The sequence below is a fragment of the Castor canadensis genome, chromosome 4 (genome assembly GCF_047511655.1).
Source record: "Castor canadensis chromosome 4, mCasCan1.hap1v2, whole genome shotgun sequence".
Classification (NCBI taxonomy): domain Eukaryota; kingdom Metazoa; phylum Chordata; class Mammalia; order Rodentia; family Castoridae; genus Castor; species Castor canadensis.
The window spans coordinates 89832170-89857741 of record NC_133389.1 but is presented as its reverse complement, the minus strand read 5'-3'; the positions used below and the strand labels follow the sequence as shown (position 1 = coordinate 89857741).

At 41.5% G+C, this 25572-nt stretch overlaps 1 protein-coding gene across 5 annotated transcripts in view; it reads left to right on the top strand.

The window, feature by feature from the left end:
- Nckap5 (NCK associated protein 5) overlaps window positions 1-25572 on the top strand; it is a 927122-nt gene that overhangs the window by 68555 nt on the left and 832995 nt on the right. Inside the window, exon 1 of one of the 5 annotated variants that reach the window (XM_074070600.1) lies at window positions 23353-24354. The exons of 2 other annotated variants lie outside the window; for them this stretch is intronic. The gene's annotated coding sequence lies outside the window, so the exon portion shown is untranslated. Of the gene's footprint in view, window positions 1-23352; window positions 24355-25572 lie in introns of those variants that run through there. 2 more of the 5 variants (XM_074070590.1, XM_074070607.1) reach the window with 2 other exon arrangements.

Here is a 25572-nt window from a genome sequence, read left to right as displayed (position 1 = left end):
ACCAATCTCCAATGCTCCTTCTTGCTGGATCCTAGGATGGCTTCAGCGTTCTTCTCCATGGACCTCTAGGGATCCAATAGCTCCAAGCTTGCACTTGAGATGAGACATCTGCCATGAGCTGTGGGTTGAATGGTGATCCCTAAAAATCTGTTGAAATCCTGACTTTCTGTATCTGTGAATGTAATCTTATTTCCAATGCTTTGTGAGTATTAATCCTCACAACAGCCAGAGAAGCTAGGAAGTTTTATTAATTCCGTTACAGCAATGAGAAAATTAGGCACACAGTGGCTTGAGATTAACCAGCTGCAAGTGATAGAGCAGGTGTACCAACTGAAGTTTGTGCCATTAACCACAACACTATTTAAAGTCTTTATTTCTCCAATTTTATACAGATGGACATTCAAGCCCATGCCAGTTTTTGTGCCATTTGACTCAGTCCTTCCTTCCCTGTTGGTATTCTTCAGAAACTCCAGATATGAGGACATTACTGATTAGAAAAGGTGGTAAATGGAGATTGGGACAAAAGATGGATTCATACCTTACAGAGAAAGCCTCATCTGGATTCATGCCTTACACAGAGAAAACCTCATCGCCTGTCTACTTGACTGTGCTCAGAGTAAAATGACTGGCCTTAGCTGTCCACAGGAACCCAGAGCAGCTAGAAGGCAGAGGAAGTCTAAGACTCAGGCAGGGGTAGCATTCTTTTAGGACAATGTTTCTCAAACTTGAGCATCACCTACCTGGAAGGCCATTAAACCAGATTGCAGGGCACCACCATAGTGTCTCTGATTTAGTGAGTCCAGAGTTCGGCCCCAGAAACTACATTTTCACAACTTTCCAGGTGATGCTGTTGCAGGTAGTTCAAGCACTTCACTTTGAGGACCATACTTAATGTCTCATTTCCACTTTCTGCTTTGGTGGATGCTGTGATCAACTCCACAGATAATCACAGAGACCACTGACTAGGAAGTTTGACACCATTTTTCCCAAGTTCACTATTGACAACTTGTTTAGGAGAACAAATTTGTCAAGCAGCAGCATCCATGAAGGTGAGTGAACTTAAAAGCTTGGAGAATCAGTCCCTGGGGGTCCTTTGTTAGTAGACTCCTACAACAGATCAAGTGGAAACAGGTAATGTTTTGCAAGACAGATGTAGGTCACACCTCCTGCAGAGAAAGGAATTCTCATTAGTCTGAGGTGAATTAGATTCAATTCCTTCTTGAGGCAGAGAGATTGACAAGAGTCCTCCACCTTCCCTCCAGTCCCTAAAGTCTGGAAGTACATAAGCTACATGATTATTTTGTATAACAGCTCCACGTGGTCCCACCATATTACCCATCTGCACCTACATATTCTGTAGTCTCCCCCAAATGAATCCATGTCCAAGAAGAACTTCTTGTTTCCATTCTGGCCAAACCAGCTTCTCCTGGACTCTCAGTTAACAACAAGATTTTAAGTCATTCATGCTGGAAAACTGGGAGGGTCATCCTTGATTCACCCCTCCACCATATTCCCCACATCCAGTGAAAACAGTCCCTCTAATGTGATTCTCCTCTCCTTTTCCCTCCAAGGCTGGGGAGCAGGTCTCAGCTGGGCATTGCAGCTCCCTTCTATGTGGTACCTCTACCTTCAGCGCTGTAAGCTCACCTTCATCCTTATTACTGCTCCAAGAGTGATCCTTCAAGAACAGTGGCTGGCAAACAAAGAAAGGTCTGGGCCAAATCCAACCCACCACCTGTTTTTGTTCAGTCCACAAGCAAAGAACAGTTTGTACATTTTTAAGTGGTTGAAAAAATGAAATACACAACAATATTTTGTGACATGTGAAAATTATATGCAACTCGAATTTCAGTGTCTATAGATAAAGTTTTACTGGAGAACAGCCAAGCTCATTTGTTTACATATTGTCTGTAGCTGCTGGTCGCACTACTTATAGAGGTGTGGGGTTACAGAGACTTGAACAGCCCACAAAGTCTAAAATATTTCCTATCTAGTCCTTTGCAGAAAATATTGGTAAGGCAAATACAACCAAGGCACTCCTCCACTTGAAATACTTCAGGGGCACTGTAAAAACCTCAGAGTGAAGTTCAGAATCCTTGACCCAGCTCAGTAGGAGCTCTATCTATCTCTGCAGGTTCATCTCCCTTGGTTCCATACTTTGCCAATTTAAATGCCTTTGAGGGCTAGGCTAGCCCTCAAAGAAGGAAAGGGAAGAGAAAGAGAAGTAAAAGGGTGGAGGAGAAGGAAAGAGAGGGAGGAAGGGAGAAGAAGGAGGAGAAAAGGAATGGGAGAAGATGAAGAGAAGAAAAAGGAGGAGGAGGAATAGTAAAAGAGAAGGATGGAGAAGAAGGAGGAAGAGGAGGAAATAAGAGGAGGAGTGGAGAAGACAGTAGAGGAAAGCTGGGTCCCTCTGGTGAATTGAACCATGCATGCCCCATCTAAAAATTTATTAAAATGAAGCAAAACAATACAACACAAAATACTGTCAACCCCAGGACTTCGGTGTGTAGGACCACCAAAGGACATTGTTCTTGCCTCTTTGCTTTTGACCTTGCTGCCCTTCACTAGGCATGCTCTTCCTTCCCACTTCATCCTATGGACTCCTGCCTTTGCCTTAGAAGTTGCCTCATGGCTAGTTGCGTAGAAGTTGTGTTAAACGGCCCCCTGGAAACCCACAATTGTGTGCATCACAGTTTTAGTTCCATGTCTTGAAGATATTTATTTCCTTCTTGGTTTCCTCCAGAAGACTCTTTACTCTTTGAGGGCACGCCTCTCAGTGTACAGTGTGTGAACTGAAAGAACGAGTGAATGTGTGCATAAGCATGAATAAACTCAACCGCTCAACAGTATCCTGTGATCCTCACCCAGGAATGAAGTGTACCTTTATGCCTTAAAGTAATCATATATTATTTTCCACCCTTTTAACTTTGTCAAAGTTTCCTTGGAATTAGTGTTTCTTGTTCTCTCTTTATAATACCCTACTAGAAAAAGCAGGTGAGAAAGGTTATTTCCATCTTGTGGATGAGAAGAAAAGAGGAAATAATTGAGTGATGTCAAAGGAGTCAGGTGGCTAGAAGCCCACTCTGGGCTACATGGCTCTTTCATTACCAACTTGTACCCGTACTTAGCATGAGGCTTTTCACTATGCCCTGAAGGGCAAAGAGGTAGGGGGGAGAGGGAGAGAGAGAAAGAAGGAGGAGGAGGAGAAAAAGAAAGGAGAGTAGTGCTTTTGTCCCAGCCTACAGACTATAGAAGTCTTGTCTGATGCCCTCTGTGGTGGTGATGGTAGAAAGGAAAGCTACTCTGGACTTGTCACTCTCATTCACTCTTCAAAGAAGAGGTGGCTGTGCAGGAAGTGATTGTACTACATTTGGAGGGATGTTTTGGAGGAAGAACATTTTTGATCATTATAGAAGATTTGTGTGGAAAGAAAATCCAGCATGTATTTATTACTAAATCTCTCTATAATGCCCCACCTGGGCCTGGTCTCCTGGCTGAACTCTTTGGTGAGGACCTGCCCCTTTGGCTTGCAGACACTCTTCCCACATGCACAGGGGAAGGTAACTCAAGAGTTGACTTAACATAAAACTGTGGACCCCATGCTATGCTGCACCCTCCATGTATGCATGCTGTGTCATTTAATCCTCGCATCTTCCCTGTGAGAGAAGTCCTACTATTACCTTTGTTTCACAGAAGAGGAAACTGAGGCTAGGAGAGGTGAAGTGACGTGGGCAAGATTGCAGAGCTGGTAAATCAGAGACCTAATAGCATGGTCCTCTGCCACACAATAGTGCCCAGACATTAGGAAAATAGGCATTGGAAAACCCAGCCTTAGGTAAAAGAAGAACAATAAAAATAATATAGGGTTCTTAGAAAATGAAGTCCTAAGAATTCATTTTAAAATATTGAAACATACTTTAAGATTTTTGGTCATTAAAATATTCTTTTATATATTTATGTGTATACAGTAATAGCAACTGAAGATACCATTGGTCCAAAACTTCATGTTGTTTATTTTTTTTTTTTTAATTTTTCACCAAATTCCAAACTCTAGGGTGCTTTTATCCTACGCAGTATGTCAGGGTACTTTCTTCCCTTCTCTTTTGTGAAGTTGGCCAAGAAAATTATAGACATGTTTATACATATTCATATACAGATGATTTTGAATGCACCATCAAGGGATAAATGTGTGAAAATAAATAATTTTATAAAAAAGTTCTGCACTCTCCTCGTGAACTCTGCTTCAGCTCTGTTAAAAGATAAAATACTTAAAATTACAGTGGTAATGACTGTTTATGTTAAACTACTGTGAACTACCCTTTCTAGGGAACCATAGTCCAGGCCTCTGCTATCTGCAACTCCCAGGTGCCATTGTCTGGTGTTCACAGGACTGACTCAACTGCTTTTGACTTCACAGAGAACTTTGTATTTTGTTTCCTGGGGCCTGGGCTGAGCTTGAGAGCAAGGCTTAACCAAAACTAATCCTTACTTGGCCCTTGATTAAGCCACACGTTTATAACACTAGAATTTAAAATTTCATTTGCATTTCAGACTAAATAGAATGAAAAAACCCAATTTCATCAAAACCTGAGAAGGAATATCATACTGGTTTAAAACAAACAACTTTGCTTTTTGAAAAGGCTGTGGGAGGTGAAGTATAATATGAAAATATCAAAGATGAGTTTTATAAAACTAAATAGATGCTAGTCTATATTCCTGTATTTGTATCTAAATGATACAAATCAGGAATGGTTGAAACAAGGAAGTTCAGTGAGCAGGGTGGTCCTCATGATATCAAACTAATGAATAGTTCTCAGGATCATGAGAACATAGGCAAAAATCTAAAGTATAGAAGAAGGTTTGACATTGTTTTCTAATTCCTTCTTAGTAATGTGTGGATTTGATAGGAGAATACAAAAAGTCAATGAGTATGTCAGTGAGGAAGGCATTGGAAAGAAGAGAGTCTGTGAAGGCCTAAGTTTTATCTGACTTTAGGTATTCTATAAATAAATAAACACCTACACACAAAACACCTTTTCTTTTGCCGAAAGTGGTGACCTGGAACTCCTGTTCTCTGACTGGAGCAATGGAGCTTGTAGTTCAGAGAGCCTGGAATGCCAATCAAGAGACTGATTTGAAGTCATCTGCACACTCATCAGCAGGGAACTGATCAAAATAAACAAGGGTGCATTGATTCAAGAGAATCCTGTGTGTGACGTATGTATCAATATGAACACTGTACATGGTATACTGACAAAGGAAAAATATGTATGTGTATACCACGACCCTACTGATGTTTTTATAAAGGATGACCATAAATTTGAGTGGAAATGATTGCCCTGTTTTTGGAAGGACATGTAAGACATGCTTAGCAATAATTACTTTTGACAACCGACTCTGAAATCCTGGAAATGAGCACAATTTTCACATTTTGCCTTAAGCTCTCTGTACTTTGAAAAAGTTGTTGATATTACAGATATGTATTATTTTTATGATAAAAATTAGAGGAAAGCCAGGCACCAGTGGCTCACACCTGTAATCCTAGCTACTTGAGATGCTAAGATCGGGAAGATCAAGGTTCAAGGCCAGCCTGAGCAAATAGTTGAAGAGCTCCCCCATCTCCATAACAACCAGAGCAAAATAGACTGGAGGTGTGGATCAGGCGTAGAGCACCTGCTTTGCAAGTGTGACTCTGAGTTCAAATCCTGTCCCATCCCCCTATCCCCCCCAAAAAAGGAGATAAAAGATTTGGGTGCCTGGTTCTCCTTTCAGGTTCTGCTTCTGTGACATTAAATTGAGCTCCAGTACCCCATTTTGCAGGGTTGTTATGAGAGGAAAAGTTCTTTGCAAGTTCAGGTGTCCTTACATTTTTGTGTGTGTAGCCCAAGAACTCTGCATTGGGTGTGATGGAACTGGGTGCTCACAGTGCCAATTTGCTGTAAAATTTTCTCCAGGCTGTTTATAGAGGGCCAGGATTTTCAGACTATTCTTTCCCTCCTGTCTCTGACAATTCTCTGGACCCCAAGTCCTCTCGCCCTCCTGGAAACACATGGGTTTGTTTTCAGTACAGTGGGAGATGCTGAAATGATCCATTTGGAAAGGGTTGGAGACAGCAGAAAGGGGCAGCTGTTTTCTGAGGCATGTGACTTCATGAAACTTCGGTAGACAAACACACGGCCTCCTCAGGAAAGGAAACTCAGCCATCAAGCACTTTATGAGGCCCCACTTCAGCCCTTGCTGTTTATTTGGGCTCTTAGTTTAATGTTGATCACTAGTATCTACAGCAATGATTCATTGCCTTGCCTGACAGGCGGCCCTACTTCTTCACCTTGCAAGGCTGGTAGGAAGTTCCTTGCTAGTGGTTTTTGGCTTTATTTTATCTTCTCTGCTATCTGAGCCCCAGCACAGGAATGATACAGATCTGGACACACACACACACACACACATACACACACTTACACACACACACACACACACACACACACAGAGTCATACACATAACATGTACATATGCTCTACACACAACACAAACAACATGTACCACTCATATACACAACACCCAGAAAATTCGCAAAGACACAACCCCTCTATCTCACACACACACACACACACACACACACACACACACACACACACACACACACTATGCTCTCACAATTCTATACACTTTGTGAACAAACTTTCAGAACAATGAAAAGGCATCAAGAAAACTGCCTACAACCATGTCTTCTACTTCTGTGAGCTGGACAGCTTGGCGAAAGGAGCCATTTGTTACCTATAAGGAGTACCTATTTATTACCTATTGGAGTACTTATAAGGGGCACCTGTAAGCAATAAGACTGTTTTAGTCATGGTGTTTAGAGACACAAGACAATCTATTAAGCTGGGAATCCACCCATTACTTCTCCTTTGGGAGTTTTTATTGTTTTATGCAGGGTTTTGTGGTTTCCAGGATCCCCTACCCACAGCCAACCTCATCACTTTTCATGGAAGTCTTGAAATGAGGAAGAGTGTCCTGTGAGGCAAGTCCAGTCAAGTAGATACTCCTTGGGAGAAGGTTCTGGAGTTTAGCAAGGCAAGGCTGTGGTGGTGGTGAGTGGGAGTGGTTAATAGAAAGGAAGGCAGGAGAGAGAATTCTAAAGTGTGTCTCCTGCATGGGAAGGAGCTTCAGCCTAGCCCTTTCGTCTTCCTTTATTGACCACAGCCTGCTTGCCTAGCCACTTTAAGACAGCAGAGAGAGGTTCAACTACATGTCTTTTACCTATGGAAATAACATCAGTTGTGAATTTCATATACATTAGGGAGTCTTCTCTTTTCCTCAGAGGCGTCTTGTTTTCTCTCTGAGGCCAGGAATGCCTGGCCCCGTAGGCAGTCAATAAATATTTATTAAATGAAGGAATGGCAGCCTTCCTGGTGCAGTGGTCCAGATATTTCTGGATGGTTCCCCACATACATGTAAAGGGGCTTTGGCCATCTGGTGGGCATGAAGAGATCGTAATGTGCCTGAACATTACCTCACTGTCTGAATATCTTTTCTTCTTTATTTATGTGCACTTCCTTGGTGATCTCATCGAGCCTCCTGACTTTAAATAATAGTTGTATACTGATGACTCCCCAACCTCTATCTCCATCCTGAGTCTCCCTCCTGAACCCCAGGTCTGTGTGTCTTGTGGTCTACCGGACATTCCAAGCTTAGATGTTTGATAGGCACCCCAACCTTAACCTATCCAGAGTGGACTCCTGATATCCCCATGAAACCTGCCTCTCCTACAGGCTTCCCCTGGTCAGAAAAGACAACTTCACTTTTCTGGTTTCTCAGGAAAATCCTTGGATTTATTCCTGTTGCCTTTTTAATTTCTTTGAAATTAGCATTTAGTTCCTCAGTGTCTCAGATCTACATTTAAAGTATATCCCAACTCAGAGCGCATCCCAATATATCCATTGCTACCTTTTTGCCTGTAGCAACTTGCCATGTCACTGCCTACATTAAAAAAAATGCCCTATCTTGTCCCTGGATACTCTTTTGCCTCTCTGTAGTTCATCTTTCCTTGGCAGTCCTAGTGTTCCTTTAGAAACATTAGCAGGGTCATGTCAGCCCTCTGCTCCAAATCCACTAGAGGGTTCACATCTTACTTCAAATGCAAGCCAGATCCATCACCTTGTATACAATGGCTGTCTGGTCTCTACCACCCACCCCATCTCATTTCCTACCCACTCTTCCCTCATTCCTTCCCCAGCATGCCGGCTTCTTGCAATTCTTCTCCAGGTCTTCTGCTCCATTGGTACCTTTGCTTGGAACATTTGTCTCTAAATATTCTCATAGTTTGCTTTCTCAGTTCTTTTTTTTTTTAATTTGTCCTTTCTTATGCACTTTTTTCATTTTTATTAGCATATATTCATTGTTCAGGGGGGATTCATTGTGACAATTCCATATAGCCTTACATTGTGTATTGGTTAGATTGCCCCCACCATCTCCCCCCTTTGGCCCCCCTCCACTTAAAACAGTTGCAAGAAGTTTTACCATTCTATTTCATGTATGTATGTAAAGTCCATCAACCATATTCCCTCACCTTCATCTCTTCTATTCACCATCCCCCACTCGCAAGTACCCCCCACCTGTACCTATTTCACAGTCCTATCTCTCATTTTTAATTCCAAAGTCAATGTCCAAAGGGGTCTCTTGATGTATCCATGCTGTGAATATACTTTACTTTGGTCAGTTCAATCCCCTTTGTTACTCTGCCTTACCCCTTCTCTCCAAACCCCCATTATTCAACACCTTTCAGTACACATTGTTATTTCCTCTGCCTGCCCTGATGTAATGTATTTCAATATTGTTGACTCTCTGTCATTCTCTTTTCCTTTCCCTCCTCCCCTGAGTGCCAAAGAGTAGTTCCACCATTACAAACATGTTCTACATATAAATGACTCTGTATTAGAGAAATGTTTTCTTTCCAACTCCCACTATTTCTCCACCCCCACTGTTTCTGCTTATTATCCATAACACTCATCTTTACTTTACGTGGTATGTGTAGTTTTGTTTATGTCTTTATTGCTGCATTTCTCCTTCTACAATGTAAGCTTCTTGAGCATGGGAACTTATGGGGTTTATTCACTTTATACCTGACTGCTTGAACATTGCCTGACTCTCAATAGGGTCTCAATAATTTTTTTGATAAATGGAAGAAGAAAGGGAGAGAGGGAAAAAAGGAGAGGAGGGAGGGAAAAATAAGAAGGAAATCATGTATCCCATTAGGTTAGAACTTAAGCATATCGGTCTCTTGGACTTTTCATTAGAGCTAGAGTTCTTGAACTCTTTTAATCATGGCCAATAAGAAAAATACTTTATTATAACAGCTTGCTCATATGTATGTGTCTTTGTACTCATGTGCATGAGTGTGTATGCATGTACACACACACACACACAAACACACACTCTTCCTACATGATATCCACTCATTTTGTTCTTTTTACTTACTCTTTTTTTCTATTTTCTTTTATTAATAAAATGATGGCCTGGACTCATTAAACTGCTCATGGGTTATGAAACATGGTTTGAAAACATTGTATAGAGGGACTAAAAGGTCTTCACATAGGATAAAGTTTAAAATTCCAGCGTGATGATTAGTCAGCTAGCCTGTGAATTAATTAAACCAGACTGCTTCTTTGTGAAATATTAGTGTTTTGTTAGAGTTAGGAAGAAAGTGATTTTCTAGTTGGGAGCTCTGAGGAGAGAGAGGTATGGTTTGGAGGCTGATGGTGAGTTGTTTTTAAATTACAGTGACTTCAAGGAAGATGCTGGAAAGGGAAATGCTGGGTAAACACCATCCCTAAAGAACAGGAAAGCTGGTTGGGGCCAAACTCTTCGCCTATGCTGTCCACATGTGAGACTGGAACAAACCCAATTTCAAGCTGTGTGGTACTCTCTGCTACCCCTAAGACTTTTCCCATCCTTCCTTTAAATGGAGACTATGCACAAAGCTTAACAACTCTTCTGCCATCTGCATCAATACTTTCCCCAGAAACATACAGTTGGTTCCAGATTTTTTTCATTCCACTATCTCCTGTCAAACTGGGTGTGTTGTACTCAGGTTGTCTTCTCAGAAGCAGGCTTGAGGCACTTCAGTTGGTCATACAATGATTATTCACTGATGCAGAGCCTTTATTGCATGCCAGGCATTGTTCTAAGTAATTTACAACCATGCTATGAGATAGTACTATCATTAGACTGTCCATTTTATAGATCTGAGGCATGATTAAGGAACTTACCACAGTTACTTAGCGATAAGTGCTGGAGCCAGGATTCCAACCCAGGCAACCTGACTCCTGAGTTCTTGTTCTTACTCACTGCTCATTCTTGAAAAATATGATGACTGATACTATAGTGAAAATGGTGCCAGCCTGTTCATGCTGGGAAGAGGAGAGAACTCCATGGGTATTCGAAGTTGCCTGCTGGATTAGGGACAGGGGCGTGCTCCTGGTAAGAGTGGCTTTATCTACTTTCCCAGAATTCAAGTTTTGATAAAGGTTCAGTAAATTGAGATCAGAATATTGATCATCCAATTCAGAGAGTGTGAACTGTCCTCAGACCTCTTTTATTACCTAATTAGTCTTTTAAAACTGTGGATCTGAATGCTTATTGCCTCCCATGTACTTTCCAGTTCATCAAAGTCCACATCACTCCCTAGTGGGCCCACCCTGCTCTTCACTTATGCCACCCACCTAGTCCTGAAGCCAATTTGTGTGTGTGTGTGTCTGATATCACTGTCTTAAAATAAGATAGAGCACCAACTGAATTTAACCCAGGTTTCTTACACATCAATCTAGCCACCATCTGCTCATAACACCACTCTGAAAGTAAGAGAAAGTAAACTGAATATGGCTAGCTAGCATTCTTCTCCCAGTGCTTCACTGAAAATGTCTGGTTCCCATTTATTTGAGGAGAACCTACTGGGAGCACTGTCCTTAAGGAATAATATGGTATCTCTTTTCCTGAAGACACAATAATATGTAGCTTGGGAACAAGTATAAGTGATGGTAGAGCGAGGCAGACAAGGTGATGGTAAGTTACCAGCATCAAGCATCAGGTCTCAAGGCTGAGAGAAAGGAGATAAATGCACAAGTCAAGCCCAGAAAGGTCAGAAGTTGGGCAGAACTGGAAGCAGAAGGAATGGAAGTGATTAAGAATCCAGTGAATACATTGTTACCTGACCAGTCACGTGGCACCTGTGTTGGCAGATTGCTAAACTCTTCTGAGGCACCAGCATTTAGATTTCTAGAGAATACTTGGCTTTGATTGATCATTAATGCTTAAGTATTTAATGAGGCCCTACTAAGGGTGCGAGTTAATTGTAACTGAATGCACTTTTACTTTTGAGTGCTTCAGTTTTTAATGAGCTTTATGCTAAAGACACTGAGGAGGAAATGCCAAATCTCCCCATTATCTCTAATATCTGCCTGTGCTCCCACCCCAGGCTCTTACAAACCAGTGGTGCTTGTTCTCACTTTTTATTTTTTAATGATGAGCATCATGCCAAGGTACTATTTATGCCAAAACATGTGAACTTGATGCCAAAGTGAAAGATGGAAGGAGCTGGGGAAATCTTTTTCTCCAGAAATATTTCAGAATAGAGAAAGTAAGAGGACAGACTTTGTGGTTCAACAGATGGCTTGAATTCTGACTTTGATACTTTCTACCTGTGTATACAGGTCAGAGGACTAACTCCTGAGCTCAGTTTCCTGATTTGTAAAATAGAGTAAATAGTATGCATAACAGAATTGTTGTCATGAAAACTATTAACTGAAGTAATCTATAAAATGGCGTATGCTTAATGCATAGTATGCATTCAATAATTATAATTTTATATCCTTAGCCTCTTAAAACACACTGAGGAAATCTAGGTGAAAGTGGTCTATGATCTATGACAAAATGCTATCTTATGATGTTCATTGCAAAAGTGTAAACAAGTAAGAAGGCCTGGCTTGCATTCCTCACTCAAGATGGGTCAAACCACTTAAGCTATCAGAAATAGGGCACAGCAGAGTGCAAAGAACAGCTTTGATTCAGACAAACCTGTCCTTGATCTCTATTTGTTTATGTAAGTGATCATATCTCTTATGAGAAATATCCCTGCCTATGTATAAAAGTAACATATTATGGATTTATGAAAACTATTCTTAAATGCACATTTACCCACGTATAACCATCCTAAAATATTGTCTGTTACTATCTCTTTCAATGTGTATGTTTGGGCACAAGTACAAATGGATTATGATTACATGTGTGCATTAACTCATAATTTAAAAAAATGGCATTTTACTATTTATAAAATCTTATATTCTATTTTATTTGACTTTATCTTCTGACTATTATTTAATAACTTGTGCCAAAAATTGCTTATAAATGACCATCTTATAGAAGAAAAGCTAGTTTATTTAACCATTCTGTGTTGTATGAAATGTAGATTTTTTTTCACTTTTACAAATACATGGCAGAGAACTTTCTTATACATTAATAATTTTTACTGTTTTCTTCTCTACTGTTTTTTACTTCCTTTTGGTCAATTCCAAGAAATATAATTACTAAGCCACATGATATACCAAATTGCCTTCCAGAGCGTTGTGCAGGTTACAACTCCTGTTAGCATTGCAAGAAGACATCCATGTCAACCAGGCCTCAAAAACTTTGGGCATCATTACAAATTCTGTTCTGCAAGATGATTTTTAGCTGTGAAAATTTTATGAACAAAAGCCAGTATATCCAGACCCCGACCTTTTACCTGGCCAAGGCTGAGTAAAGTTCAAAGAAACAGTTTTGAGATTTCACATGAAACCAGGAGACTGGACATACAATACTCACTATATCAAAGGATGAACCCAGAACTGCTCTTATATTGTGTAGTTTGAAACACCAAAATTGGCAATCTCAATTTTCTTCATCTTCAAAAGGGGAACATTTCTTCCTGTCCCTTGGAGAAATTTTGAAAAGAATTGAATGGTAAATCGATACAACTGGATATCAGCAGAGCTGCCTATGCTACAGCGAATCGAATCATCAGCTCATTACTGCTTGTGTTGGGGGAGGAATTGTAATAACTGCAGGGGAGCAGGGAACTAAACATCTGGTAGAAGCACCTTTTAGGAGAGAATAGTAGCAGCATGGATTAGATCTAGCTGAGTTAGGAGTGGATTTTGATGGAGTGATTATTCAGAGCATGCATGCAGACTCTCCAGAACAACACTTGTGCTTGCCTAACTAGATCATACCAAGCCCCACATTTAGCAAGGACAGTAGCTCTCAAACTTTAGCATGCTTCAGAATCTCCTTGTGGCTGAACCATTGTTGGGTCCCACCTAGAATGTTTCTGACTCAGTAGGTTTAAGGTTGGGCCTGAAAATTGGCATTTGTATTATTCTCTTGAATGATATTGATAGTGGAAGTCCTGAGCACACCTTCAAGGCCACTTGTCTGTAGCACCTCCTTGCAACAGTTTTACTATTAATAAATTAAGCCCCCACCTGTTGTGAATTTGTGTTTTTATTCATGGGAGGCCTTGGATATTTGCATATCATCAGCATTAAGCTTCACCAGAAGGCAGTCTTTTCATTATTTCTCCAGAACATGGTGTCATGTCTTTGGAAAATGTAAATACATTGAATAAACCTCTTTCCTGATCCATCTCTCCACCTGGTGCACACATGAAGTTGAATGTACACTACATGGGAATGCCCAATATTGCCAGGAAGAAATGTTTTCAAGCCAGAATTAGAAACAGCCCCTGCTTTTCAAAGCAGAGCTATCAACTTTAATAATTACTTACAAAGAAAAGTGAAATTTCATCACTATTTTGGGCAGATGGGAGGTTCTTATATTTCCAGGGATACATCTGTGATAACTCCAGACTTGAGTGGCCTGGGGAAAAAAAGAGGACATTTCACAATTGCAGGGGAGACCTCAGCCCACAGACACTGTGCTGTAGGCAGTGAGCAGACAGCATGTTTCGTTCAGCTCCATTCCAGGGAAATGGCTCCAATCCAAACACACAAGCAGGCCAGAAAGCAGGATTATTTAATCACCTGGAAGTGCAGGCCAGCCACTGCAGCTGTTGGAGGAACCTGTCACAGTTGGCTTGCCAAGGACCCTGGGCCAGATGTATCTCAAAGTGACACCTGGACCTCAGGACAGCCAGTGAGATCGCACCCACTGAACAGTGGAGCCTGCACTGTCCAGTATTTACGGATAAAGGAGGTCACACTATATAAGAACAATCCCTCAAACAGGAAACAAACTGGGAAAGGAAGAGGTACGGGCATCCAATTCGATAACCATGTTTTAGTAGTGGAAAGCATTTTAATGTTATTCACTGGGGATCCAAATGCATTTGAGACATTTCCTTCCCTAGTTTACTTAAAAAAATTTTTTTAAACTCATACTGAACAGTTAGAAACAAATGTCATCATTCAATACAGATTTATTTTAGAAGCAATGGAGCATTAATTTGTGATGAGATCATTCCTTCAGAAACAGAGTTCTGAATAAGAATGACTATGAGGGACAAAGGTAGATATTAATAAGTTCTTTACTTAAATCATATGAGAAGAATGGGCAAGAGAAAGAGGAAGAAGATTGAAAGGAAAGAGAAGAAAAAGGATGTGAGCTGAGCTTTTGAGTAGCTGATTACAAGTAGCTATTGAGTTTGGAAGTACTTATTCCCAAAAGTACTTATAGGGGGACTTATATTGGATGGTTATATATTCTAGATGGGTCAGATCTTGACATATTGGCACATATGTTTATGATATGATCTTAGAAAGCAATTGTAATGAGAATTATCTTTGATGGTATGGTTGTGTGTTCAGGATGGATCTACCATAGGCAAAAGCAAAGTCCATTCACAAACATTCCCTTATCTAGGAAGATCTCTGTCCAGTGCACTCTATGGTGCCCAGAGGTGATTAAAGCTTGTAAGGAAATGCTTAATCTGCCTTGGGAATAAACCATGCTAATTTGTTCTAAGTGAATAAAAGGTTTCCCTGAGCCGTTAAAAGACAGTCTACATTGGACGCCTGCAATTTATGGCATACCATAACTCCATTATGGTACTAGGTGGAGGCAGCCGTCCCCTGAAGTTATTAAAGCTGTTCATTTCTTCTTAGCACCCTGTAGTGCAGAGGGTTTCCATGGTAAAAGAGAACAGAGCTGTTTTCTCTCCCATGCCTCTAGCCTGGGGTTCAATTTCCACAGCCATCTGAATAATAGAACTCAGAGAAATAGAAGTACAGGAATTTAAACCCTCCTTGACCAAAGCCTTGGAGTATGAATAATTTGCAGTGTAGGATTTCTAAAAACATTATTTATCTTCATCTTTTTCTATTTTCTCCTGCAGAGAAGCAGGAGGTTGAGTGGGGTTTAAAAAAATTCATCTCTAAGAAGCAGCAGTGAGCTGGGTTATCCCAGCTTAATGGTAACTCACGGGTGAGCAAACAATTCCCTAGGGGAAGCTGGAAGTCTGTGGCCTCCTGAGAATCAGAAAATGAGTCCATGGCTTGCCCCATACCTTTGGATCGATATGCCTACAGTGGGCTCATTATTTTTTGTCTAGCTTCTCTGCAGTACCACAGTTGGATAAAAGGAAAGGAAAACAATTTCATCTTCACTTTTTTGCATTGATGTGTGAAACCAAAAATACTTAAGGTTTCTTTATCCATCCTATTTTCTGGGAATTTAAGGGATTACATTAACTGAGTGAAACTACAATGGGAGAGAGAAAGGTGTGTATATATATATGGAATATCCACAGGGACATTTACATGGAGGTTAAAATTAAGTCTGGGTGTATCTCAGTTTAACACAGAGGATTTCCTTATCTAGGGAAAAAGGAATGGTGTCAAAACGTTGATGATGGGGACAATGGTGATTGTCATAAGTGGGATGAAGGCATGAATTTTATCACTTGATTTCCTTCCACTGAGGCAATTTTCTTTCCTATTTCTGACAAGACCTGTCTGCATTTCTGTATCTAAAGTATATACTTTGGCCAGAGATGCCCACTTATCTCTCTTCACACTCCGGCCTATGCTGCCAACCCTCGTCTCCTGCCTCATGAAGGAGGGATAGGGGCTAGGCCAGAATCCAGACAAATCAAGGCCTATACTATAATATATTATTTTCAACCTATGTATGCCTCAATTTCTTCACTGTAATGATAGAACCTAACTCATGATTATGGTGAAGATTAAATAAATTAAGACATATAAAGGTGTGGAACATATCTTCAGTGCTATATAAATGTTTATGACCAACACAGTTACTGTTATTGTTATTTGACTTTATATATATTTAATCATCTAAACTGCTGTCTGCTTTGCATAAAGTGAGTGTTTCTTTCCCATTATCCATTGGGTTGCCTCTTTACCATGAGCCCTGTGGTTTTTCAGATTTGAATTTTTCACCTTGATTCAGTGTCCTAATTATCTAAGAAAGCAGATATTACTGGGGGGCCTGGAGGAACCATTCTTTCCTTTTATTATAGGTAAAGTTTTCAAGATTTGAGGTCATGATATAAGTGTGTAGAAGCAAACACTAAAATGGAGTTTGTATATTGACTGGATAAGGGCATTGCATGATATTGATTAGGAATGACACCCATGGAAATGTGGGCAAGTATTTGGCACTGTATTTAATGACTAGGATTTAGGGAGCTGTGGTGCAGGCCCCACAGAACCTCAGGTGACCCTGTAGGCGATCATGTGATGGACATAGCCTCCAGAGTGACCTGAGTCAATCTAGAATTTACTAGCCTTTGTATTCCTACATCTATCACTAAATGGACGTGGCTAGTATCCCCCGTGGCTAGTATGGGAAGAATAGGACCTTGGGCAAGGCAAATCCAAGGGAGCTGACAGCTGTGGGTTTTCTGCTTCCTAAATAGGAATCTAAGCAGCATATATTTATGTCCTCTGTTGGAAAGATGGAGCTGTCCTAGAAGACTCAATCCAGCTTTGCTTTGTGCAGACTTCACTGTTAGGCGAAAATGTTTTCTACAGGGAGGGGTAGAGTAAAAAAAGGAGATTTCTCCAAGGGTATGGGACAATGCTAAAGGAAGGAAGGGTGGCAAGACAGATGGAAACCAAAGAATAGAGCAGAAGTTTACATTACTGTAGGAAGTAGAGAACTTTCAACAGGAAATAGAGGAAGCCAGGCAGAATCTTGACATAGGAGAGGCTGTTGGAGGTAATTTTGGGGATGTTAGGGGATATTCTATGACTATAGCTACTCAGACCCCAAAATGTATGGAGAGCCTGGAGACCAGTAAGTGCTCACTGAAAACCTGCTATGTAAACTGCAAACTGGTGAAGAACTCAGTGAGTGAGTGAGCAAACTCATGACAAATTAAAAATAATGGTTTTGAACATTAATGGATTAGTGTATACCTCAAATTTACATGACATTTGTTAGACAATAATATATTACTTTCTATGAACTCCCAATGTACTTTTCACCATTATTAAGTGATGCTGAGTACATCTTGGAGAGGAGTCAGGTATGATAATCTACATTTGATAAATGGCTTGGAAGAGGGATCTCTGAAGAAGGAAAAGAAAGAAAAGGACAAGGTAAGACAGCAATCTCTGCTTAAATGTAAAAAAGCCCACCTAGGGCAGCTCAGCCTTACCTCGTTAGCTCATCAGAGCTGTGCTTAAACAGGTGCATTTTGAAACCTCTGATTCTCCTATCTTCTCCCATCATTTCTGTTGACTTTCCAGGACTGTCTAGTTGGGGACAGACTGTGAAGAGGACTCTGTCACTCTACCTCTGATCTGCAAGGAGATCTTTTCTATAGGACCCTTTAAAAATATTTGCCATGAAAATAAGGAGTTTCTGGATATTAAAGTATCAGGCCATTAGAAAAAAAGAATTCATGTGTGTGTTTGTGTGTGTGTGTGTGTGTGTGTGTGTGTGTGTGTGTGTGCTCTTCCCAAGAAAATAAAGAAGGCACAGCCCTCCTCCAGCCCAGCCCTCAGCAGACCCCTGACTTGCTTTCCCTCCCACCACTTTTGTCCTTTTAACTTGAGAAGCATTGTCAGCTTGAAAGGAGGAGCCCAGGGACTGGCTGAGTGGCCCAGGGCTCTGCTGGCCACTTGGGCAAATGCAGGCAGGGAAGTCTGGCTCCTGGGGACCCCTGGGAAAGGCAGAGCATCCTTGACTTCTCTCTGGGGCATCTTCACATGCTATCAGCTGGGAGTTCCTCTTCCCAGTTCTGGCGGTTGTCAGGGACTATTGTGAGTTGGTGGGGGCAGGGAACTCAGAGCCTCATTGAGCCTTAGGAACTGTCAATGCCATTCACTGAAGGCCGCTAATCACACAATAAGCTAATCACACAATAAGAGGGTCTCTCCCAGGGAAAGGTCATTGGCTATCCCCAACCTCTTCCTTTCCTTAGTGTTGTCACTGGCTTTAATAAATAGCCTCTCAGAATCTGGTGAGAATCGAACTTGGGGCCACAAAATTAGTTGGTCCCTCAATTTACACACAGCCATATCCCTTGTGGCCGCCCCCAGGCTCTGGTTTCAGGCACTCTTTTCTCAGGTTAAAAGGAATACAACTTGCATCTTGTAGTTAATGAATTTACATAAATCCATGAAGCAGCATTGTTGGACTGTGGCTTGCAAATGGGACTTTAATGCTGTGCATTGGATTTGTATAAAATCAAGTCAGGGGAAGATTACGCCCCTCCCCATTCCCTTTTCCCACCTCCTTTTCCCCAGCCTTTTTATTTGGGGCAACCAAAGTCGTTAAAAATGTCAAACTCACAGTATGCACTGTCAACAACACAATGAAGAGGCTGAAATAAAATCCTCCAACTTCACAGTGATACTTTATACTTACACAGAGCCTTTCATCAAGAGCCTTCAGTGTTTTAGAAATATTAACCCTCACTGTACCTCTCTGGGTTGGGCTTGGAGTTTGCACCAGCTGAGAAAGCAAATGGATGAGGAAATAATACTTCTTTTTTTTTTAGGTGAATATTCAGGTCTCAGGCAGATTCTCCAAGGAGGTCAAATTTTAGAGCTTTCCCCTCCACCTTTTCCTGCCATAATCAGCCCCCTCTCCAAAGATCCTTGGTATTCCATTGGTATCAACAACCCAGTAGGCAAACTACACATGTATCAAGGGTACCAGCAAGCAGCCCTTACTCCTTCAAGAGGGGAAAAAAAGCATCTGTAAGCTTGACATTTGATGTGTCATGAAATGCATCAAAGTGGTCATTGTGGAGTAATCTGAACTTTGTTGGAACTCCTTACACTTACTTTATGGTTGGGTTTTGTATTCATTTGATTTGTGTGTATGGCTACAATGACATGTGCAGTGACTAAAGCCTATAAATGTCTTTATCCCACTATGTATTGGGAGTCTTCAATGTGGTACCTGTTTTGTCTTTTCCAAGTTACACTCTGTGTACCAAAACTTTGTGTCATATATGGTAGGTGATGGTTATCAGGAATTTTGTAATTGATCACAGTAGTCTCTCCCAGAGAACCTGGAAAAAGCTATATGATTTTTAAATCAATGTCTGAAGATAGACTAGAAAACCATGTATTTATTTCCCTTTTGTCATCAGTACTTCTCAAAATATGGTCTGAGGACCATCTGTTAGAGAATGAGGTGAGCCAAATGCTAAAAACTTGAAGATTCTCAAGGCCCTTAGAGACTCTCTTTCTCAAAGCCAGGTTCATTTGTTTGGTGGGTGCTGAGGCGCTCCTATCCTACCTTTTGTAAATTATCCTCAGTTTCCTGTTTCTGATCATGTCAGCTCTTCCAGGGCTTACTGCCTAGCCACAGGTTGTCTGGTAAGTGCTGGTAGAACCATTAGCTCTACCAGTAGAAGTGGATATTGGAGCAGAGGAATACGAGTTATCGGAAGCTCTGTGTGTGACAGAAGCAGGTGGTACACATGCCTAAGCCTGCTCTCCAGTATTTTCTCCTACATACAAGTGGGTCTTGTTCACCTCAAAGGGCATGGAGAATGCTTTGGGACTGAGCTCTGTGAGTCTCACTCACATCCCCTTTTCACCTGTCTTTGAGGCCTCCAGCAGGTCTCCTTTTGGAAGAGCTAAGCAGAGAGGATGGGTTATATGAAGGAGCTGAAGTTGAATTCTTTTGGAGTTGAAATCTGAAGCTCTATTGGGTATCCACTGCCAAATATCTGTTTAGAGGACTCAAAACTGGGGATTTAAATGATGGCCATATAAATCTACTTTCAATTCATCACTATTCATATTGGTATACCAACTTTCTTTTCAATATTTGCACCCATCAGAGGAATCTAGGGTTTCCTGGTACAATAGAACGTCCAGCAGACTGAAGCTGAAGTACTGGTTGTACTGCTGGTTATTTTGTGATCATATTCAAATTATATTCATAGATATCCTATCTCACTGGGTCTCAGTGCCCCCAGTTGATGAAAATAGTATGTAAATCACTGAGTTATTTTAAGGGTAAATTAGATGATATACGAAAAGAAAATGGCACATAGAAATGCTTAGGAAATGGCCATTGTAGTTGTTCATGGAGGTGAGGGAGCAGGTGGGGGGAGAAGATCAGACCCTGGAGGTAGAAACTGAGCCTGCAATGGTGGTCTTGGTATGCCCCTTGTAAGACAAGATCATCACCAGGAAGCAGTGCTGTGGCATCTTTGCTTGTTTTTCACACCATGCGGATCTAATTACCCTCTGTGACTTTAGGGATTTTCCAGTTTAAGACAGAAAACACTTAAATGTGAGGAATACAATGGAAGACTTAAAAAAGGAAACGCAGGTAAATAGACATATGTCTGCCTATGTTCTTACTGCCTGGCAATCCTTGACTGGTGAGGGCAGGACTGGGGGAGACAGGACATCACCTGAGGAGGGCCTGCGATGCAGGAGGGGAAGGTGGGCCAAACATTTCAGCAGGTGGAGGTGATTTCTGCAGCAGCATTGGTGATGCGCTGGCAGAGATAGGTGGGGAAGACAGTCTGTCTCCCACCCTCACCTTTTCTGTATTTGCTTTTATACCAAGTTGTAAGTCAAGTTTAATACTTGTGTTTAACTCTTACTTGAGAAAGTATGACCCACGTCACACCCCAGGGGCTCCAAACATGCATTTAAACAGAATCCAGACTTGGGTTCCTGTCACAGGTAGGCCATAAAAAAAAATAACAACATGCAAGAAATATGGGTGTGCTTTCCTGTTTTGTGAAGTATTACAAACATAAGATAACTTCTCACTGTGAAGTAAGACAAGACACCAGTGTGCTTTCCCCAGAGGAATGGAAATAATGCTTGAAAAACCTATCTTACCTGGGTGGAAATTTTCAGTCATTCTTTTTTCTTGAGTTTATTTTTTCCCATAAAGAAAAACATTGTGTCTAATGTATGATTTACACCCTCCTACAGGGGCCCTTTAGGCAGCATAGAGGGTAGACAGACCTGGGTGTTGACTCCAGGCCTCTGAGAAAGCCCTTAAATCCCTTCTTAACAAGGCTCTGAAGACCCAGTGTGGGGTAGACTTTCCTCACCACCCCTGGAGCTTCTGTCATGTTAGACCAGCCATGACAGGAGCTGGTCAAACCTGTGCGTCTACAAGTTTTCTGACTTCTCCCTGTAGTTCTTGCAAAGCAACCAGTGAGCTAAATCAAAGCAGCTTCTACCTGTGTCCTCTTAAAGCTCTGTTTGTTAAACAGACCTTTGTTTGTCAAAAAGTGGCCAGCTCTTAATGCTCTGAGTGCTTAACTTCAATCGTTTGCTTAAGGTGGACAGAGTTTAAGAGGCTTTCGAATTAGTTCCTAAATGTAATGGGAAGGCAGTCAGTCTTTGGTTCAGGAAAGAAAATCTAGTACCAGGTTCCCCTTCTTGTTTTTATTATCTTATTATTGTTGTATTGAGGACACATTGTGATAGTTACAAAAAGAGTTCTTACGATATATCATAGTCGAATTCACCCCTCTATCATTCTCCTTCACTCCCCTCCTCCCATTCCTGGAATAGTTTCAACAGGTCTCATTTTTCCATTTTCATACATGAGTACGTAATATTTCCACCACATTCACCCTCCTACACCTTTTCCTTATATCCTCCCCCCTCCTACTGGTACCAACCCCCAGACAAAACCTGTTTTACCTTCCTGTTCCCCTTCTTTTATATCCTTTTCCATTCTTATACACTGTTGCTTCTTAGGAGGGACTCCACATGCATTCATCTAACTAACATGTCTTTATTGATCATCTATTCTGTGAAGGAATGCTAGGCTGCTCCTTGAGATGTACTCTGGAAATTATATTATAATGACTTTTTATTTTTACTATCTTAGCAACAAAAATGGCACATGATTCATTGAAAATAAAATTCAAACAGTACAGAAACATAAAAGTGAAAATGTCAACATTAACAACTCAAATTCCCCTCCGCTCATGCCACATTCTATATTGCAATTTGTATTAGTCACTCAACAAGCAACCATCTGCTTCCGTCTCTGTGAGGGTATGTAATTACTTCATGTTACCTTTTCTCATATTGATGAATATTTAAGTTATCTACCTTACTGGATTATAAATAATGCTGTCATAGTCATTCTTGAGCTTATACCGTAGTGTTCTTTTGCAACAAATTTGTGGGGTCACTATGGAAAAGAGGAAATTCTGTGTTTGATGAGTAATTTATATGAGTAAACTCTTTAGATACCTCTCATTTACTTTTTATTAACATTGTGTCCATTTAAGACCCATTAGAGATATAGAGATACGTGCTGTCTTTGATTCCTTCATGAAAATGGCACATTTGGGAGGTCTTGAGACCCTACCAAGTGAATAGTCAATTGCTATTCAGACATGGAGCAAGCATCAGTGGGGGTAGGTAGTGAGATGTGAGATCCTTTTCCTAGGGTAGGCGGAGTCTAAACATATACCCCATTCTCTGGGATCTGCTCCCCTTTCCCGTCCCTCTCTGCATTTCTATTTGGGATTCCCTATAGTTGCAACCAACCGGGGATAGACAAATAAACCACACAATGGCTGCTCTTGAAGATCTTTCAAACTGAGTAGGGGAGACAGAACACAGATGGCTACAAAACAAACTAAAAATACAAGTCAGTATATAAAAAGAAGCAAATAAATATAAATAGTAAGCATCATTACAGCAGGCCAGAGGAAGGAAGGAAAACAGTGGCTGCTGGGTTCATAGTGGAGAGTTGGTGTTGGATGTGTGGAATGTCTCTGGGGGGGGCTGGGGAGGGTGGGGATAGGACTATAAAAACCATAAGAACCAGCTGACAGAGAGATCCAATGAGAGAATGGAAAGTAAGGAGGGGAGGGCTTCCTTTTATTTTGGGAGTTGAAAAGTGAGTGGGGTTTGCAGTGTTCTTTAAGATTATGGGTGATATTTGGCAGGGACTGTTTTATTTTATTCTATTTTAATTTTATTTTATTACATGATGGGGCAAGAACAACACAGGCAGGTTATTAAAATATTGATACTCAGAGGAAAGCTTCCAGCATTCTTAGAAAACAAAACAATCTCCTACTGCAATGACACACAAAATTTTGCCTTATGGATTTCAGGGCACCTACCTCCTCCTTCTATCCCAAGTTGAGAAACTTTAGAGTATATTTAAAACAGAGTTGCAACTCAAGTCAATCCATCTAGACAAAATGCTAGCTAAGTATACAGGTGACATTAAAGATTGTTAGGTGATGTAAAACACAACTGATAGTCACATCCTTGTGAATCATCCAACTCTGAAGCTGACGTGGTGCAGGTGGGTAAACAACCTGAGAGGGCCGCCTGGCACTGCAAACTTTTCCTCCAAGTCTGCAGTGTATCCAGCGTGCAGCGGGCGGACGCGATTCTCCAGAGAAGCCAAGCTCTGAAAATGTCAATCAATGGGCTTATTTGCGCGTGTATCACTGGAATCCACTCCAAGACGCCGATTTTACAGCAGAAAAGATACTCTTGATCCCCACCCCCTCCTTTCTTTTTGACAGTCAGTTAATAAAGACTCAACAATAAGCAGCTGCCAGTGATGTCATTTGGGACTTTGTCCATGGAGCTTGTATTTACAAGCTCGGAGCAACCGCGGAGCCGCAGCTCCGGGAGCAAGTCTCCGCAAACTCGCCCGGATTAGTGGCGGGACCTCGCAGCCGCTGCGGGTACCCACGGAAAACCGAGTCCGTGTCTTAGTGGCGGCCTTTGATTGTTTCAAAAAATATCCGGGATCACCGCGACCGGAGACTCTTAGCTGGAGAGAGTTCGCTGTTGGGCGTTGCAGTTCCTACGTCTGTCTCCGGGACCGTGTGATTTGTGTTCATTAACTACAAAGTAAGACTGTTGGCTTTTTTTTTTTTTAAACTTGTGTAACAGTACTTTTTTTTCTAATTCATACAGCTTGCTTTCCTTTTAAAGTGAGATGATGATGTTTATGTATTCCTGCAGGCTTTCTGGGGAGCCACAAGTATGCATTTGTCCCAAGTAATTACAGTGCGCTAGTGACCAGGGTTAGGTGGGGAGAGAGCAGGGACACTCCGACAGGCGCAGGGATGCGGGAGAGGGGACACCGAATTGCTAATCCTCATTTGCCTCTGTAGGGGGGTGGGGTGTGGGGTTTTTTTGTTGTTGTTGCTTTGTGCTTTAAAATAATACCAGCTAACCAAAGGAAAAACTATTAGGTTGACCTAAGAAGTCTAACTAAAACTAAAAGTACTATTTCTAAGTTAATTTATGTGCTGCAGGGGAAACTTGCTTTTTCTCTGTGACCCTTTCTATGATTTATAGATTTCTGATATGTGCATGCTGTTGTTTATAGTCTCTTGTCCCCTCCTGTTCTGCCCTCTCCCCAAACACCGCTCTCTCCCCCTCTCCATCATTCATTCTCAGGTATTTGTATGTATTGAAAAAAGTTTTGAAATTCAAACCTTTGCTGTTCGGATTTACCTCCCACCGCACAGTGTGAGAAGTGTTCCGTGTTCTCATTGGCCTTCTGAATGAGGACCTGAGTGAGTTAATGTACTAAGGCAAAGTCAAATTTGTCTAGTGGGCAAGATCTACATCTTCTTTTGCTTTCCATGGGACTTTTTAAAACTCTGCAGATATTCTCTGGGATTTAAATAGGAAGAGGGGGTGGCAGGTGCTGTCAGTCTGGATAGGGGCTCCCTCTTATTTCCCCTGCACTGGGTCTTCTAAGCCACTTGCTTAAGAGCCCCTTAAACTTGTCCTTCTGCTGTCCTTGGAGCTCCTGGGTTTCCTCCCCAGTGCCTGCAGCTCAGTCACTTGCAGCCAGTAGTGAATCCCAGCTGATTCTTGCCCTGTAGCCTTGACCTGACAGCCTGGGGAACAGATTGGCAAGCAGTGCTGTTCTCCTGCACGCGAGTCCCATGACTCATTCTAGGACATGGGCTTGCTCCTGAATTCAGCTGCTTTGTCACCAGCCCTTGAGCCAGTGCAGTGGCAGCCCTCCCTGCTTCCCCCTTAGCAGCCAGTGCAGAAAGGTTCTAAAATATTCCACTGTTTTCCATAGAGACCTGAGGTGAGTCACCTCCT